Source organism: Pinus tabuliformis, chromosome 8, assembly GCF_031772625.1.
Source record: "Pinus tabuliformis cultivar Carrire ecotype Pingquan chromosome 8, CPIR1, whole genome shotgun sequence".
Taxonomy (NCBI): Eukaryota; Viridiplantae; Streptophyta; class Pinopsida; order Pinales; family Pinaceae; genus Pinus; species Pinus tabuliformis.
This window is the reverse complement of record NC_142294.1, coordinates 1499085473-1499089085: the sequence shown is the minus strand read 5'-3', so window position 1 is coordinate 1499089085 and position 3613 is coordinate 1499085473. Positions and strand designations below refer to the sequence as shown.

At 33.2% G+C, this 3613-nt stretch overlaps 1 pseudogene; it reads left to right on the top strand.

The window, feature by feature from the left end:
• The first annotated feature begins 1172 nt into the window (after window positions 1-1172).
• LOC149241519 (DNA replication licensing factor MCM4-like) lies at window positions 1173-2879 on the top strand (annotated as a pseudogene).
• The last annotated feature ends 734 nt before the right edge of the window (window positions 2880-3613 follow it).

Here is a 3613-nt window from a genome sequence, read left to right as displayed (position 1 = left end):
AGAGTGATTGTTTGTTGAGTCATTTTTACCATTAGTGAAGATTGTGGTAAGTTGTTAACCTTGTACATATATGATTTTTTCACACTTTATGCCTTTCTTCCCATTATGGTAGACAAATACATTGAGTGGGTTATTAACTTATTTTTGATGTTTAAAAAATAGTGTACAACAATAATTCAGCAAGGATTTGAAAAATAAGTCAGGAAAAGAATGGGAAAAAATGACAAAATTCGGTAAAAACTAAGAAATGTTGTTTTCTTGAATCACCAATTCTGATAACACTAGTTATTATCAGGGCTTACTTTTTTTGTATAGGGTAAAAATCCTTTGAATTGTCATAGTTTCATGTCTATGAAAAAAAAAATCTTTGTGAGAGAAAAATAGATTTTCTCCTCTCATTAAGAGTGGAGGATGAGGTCTTCACCATCACACCATGGATCCTTTTATTTCTTTTATGTGTCTTATGAAACATTGTTTGGAGCAAGCAAGTTGTTTGGGCTCCAAGAAAGTTGTTTGGAAAAATTCCTTGACTTGAGGCTACTTGGACTTGTAGTTGTAATAGCCTTGAATAGTCATAGAGAAGTTGAAGGCCATGACCTTACTCTAGTACATTTTGTTAATATAGAGTCTAAAAGTCAATCTTAGGGAGAAGTGTTAATAGATATAGTTGTCTCCTTTCACTTTGTTGCATTAAACAAAAAAAATTTGATGTTGTGTTTGGTGTCCTGGTATCTAAGTCATGAACCCCTAGTTTTGGCATGAAACAACAAATTTCTGATAATATTTGATCAATAATATTCTATGCCTTCACAAGATTATATATTCACAAGTCACTTTATTGAACATTAATTCCAACTAGCATTACAAATAGGGAGGTAACTTGTTGACAATTACAAATAGGGAGGCATCTTTTGTATATTATTGTCAATTTAGATTATCATTTGTTTCCCTATGGTAGGCACAATGTTAACTGCATTTTCTTAAGAATTAAATAGTATGATCCTTCAAATCCTGAGGGAAAATATATGTGGATTTCAGAGTAGGTCATATTTGTTTGTTCTCTTATTTTTAATATTTCTCCACTTATTAACATGTTTTACATGTAGTATATTCTTTGGTTGGATACATTATATTTTGTGTTGACTATAGTTAGTTGACGACCCCTATAGACAATGGAAGTAGAAGGCGATTCTTTGAACGTTGATGCAATGAACATCTTGGATTATGATGACGAACTTTATGAGAAGATGATTAGATAACCCCTTGAAGTTATTTCTATTTTTGATATAGTTTTTAGGAATGTTGTTATTCGCCTTAAACCTTTGTGGGAGAAGCACATATAGGTAGGCAGACTGCAATCCTCTCAAGTTTCATGTGTCAAGTCTATATCTCATTTTCAACATATGGTTTCATTTGCATGGTGCTTTCCAATTGACCACCCCATAAAATCATATACAACATTTATGTTTATTTACATAACTTCTTTTGTATTCAAGAAATAATATCCAATCTCAAAGATACAATTAACATGTAAGATTTGAATCCCTCATGTAGGATTTGGTGACCACTGCATTTTTTTTCTATGCTATCTGATCTCTTTAGACATTTTGTTCAATGCCCCTTTTTGGTAGAAACTAATCCTAACCTGTGTTTCCCTTGAAATATAGATATTGAGAAAATGGTTTCAATGATAGGGATGATTATATGATGCAACTCAATAATTCCATAAATCAAAGAGGCATTTTTCAGATGCCTTGTTTGTGGCTATGCTCCACCACTAGTGCCCATTGATAGAGGTATCCATATGCTTGACAAAAACTATAATTTTGTTTCATAGTTATAGCTTTTGATTGTAGTCTGCATTTATTTATTTTTATACAGTTTCTTACATAGAATAGAGTTTACACTAAAGGGAAAACAATTTGAGTTTAGAGTGTTGCGTCAATGTTCATGATTTATTCATGCCATTGGAAATAGTTCTCAACCTCTCTTAGTAAATATTGCTCATTGTCTATGAAAATGGTTATGTCTCAAAAGAGGTTCAAAAATGTATTTAGAAACCCATGTTTTTACTCATAACCTGACTACTAGGTCGAATTTATGAACCTACTCGATGTGGAAAGCTAGAATGTGCTGCTATGAACTCCATGACTTTGGTTCATAATAGATGCAAGTAATTGTCAATATAGTTGAGTTAAATAGTATTATAGTTATTGAATACGACATTCTCCTTTTCATTTGTTTTGCGGTCATGTTTGCTGACAAGTATATCATAAGGTTGTAGGAAACCCTCAATGCCATCCCAAAGGGGGAAATCCCACATACAATCATCTTGTTAATGCATGAAAATCTAGTGGATACTACCAAACTTGGTGATAGAGTTGAGGTAGAGAGTGATTTCAAGAAATTGTTTTTCGTAGAAAAAATATTGTTGTGAAAGGTGTTTTGATCATGACTTGTGAATATTTTGCAAGTAACTGGAATCTTTGGGGCCATGAGTATTAGAGTAGGACAAAACCAGAGGACAGTAAAATCCCCTTTTAAGGTATAATCATGTCCCAAAGTTGCTTTGCATGTGCATGGAGATTTGTTCTTCTTACTATGCATTATAAATGAAATCTTTAAATGTTGTTTGTTTGTAGACTTACATCGACTTCCTTCACTTAAAGAAGGAAGAAAAGACACAACTACAAGATGCATATCCAATGGAGTGTGATGCCACTAGTGATAGCTTTGCTTTTTTTTTCAAGAAGGCGATATTCCAGTTGCTCAGTATGAAGCCAAGGTATAAAGTTACTCTTATATTCATCTTTTCGTTGAACTAATGGATTTACTGAATTCGCTAACATGTATTTCAGATTTTTAGGTTGAGAAGTTGAAAGAGATATCATGGCATCTTGTATATCCGATTTGTAGGTTGAGAAGTTCAAAGAGTTATCATGGCAACCTAATATATACGAGAAGTTAACTAGCACATTGGCTCCAAGTATCTGGGAGCTGAAAGATGTGAAAAAAGGTTTATGTTAGGTAATACTACCTGGAACCTTTGTCTCTTTCATTTCTAGTAATTTCTTATACTTGTACTATGATCCAACCCTTGAAGTGGCTATTGTTTCTGGAAACAACTTTTTGGGGGAAAGCCACTAGAGTTAGTCGTAGGTGTTGCTTTCCATGGTGAAATCAATATTTTTCTTGTGGGGAACTAGGTACGAGTAAGTCTCAACTACTTTAGTATGTACGTAAGATGGCTCCTCGAGGTATTTATACAAGTGGTTGAGGGAACTCTGCAGTTAGTTTGATTATATATGTGTCAAAGGATTGTGAAACAAGTGAAACTATATGTTTAACGACTCTGATGTTGCATCATTGAATATTTTAATAAGAAGCAATGGAACTGTCACATTCATTGAAATGCTGGATTATTGATTAGTTTTCAAATTTAATAGGCATTGGAAAGTGGAGCACTAATACTGAGTAGCATAGGAATTTGTTTCATAGATGAGATTGAAATGATGTCAGATAATTTTGGAAGCATGCTACATGAGATGGGATTTCCCTCTTCAAATTAGTTGACTAAATATTGTGCATTCAGTGGTTTTTCCTTGATCAATCT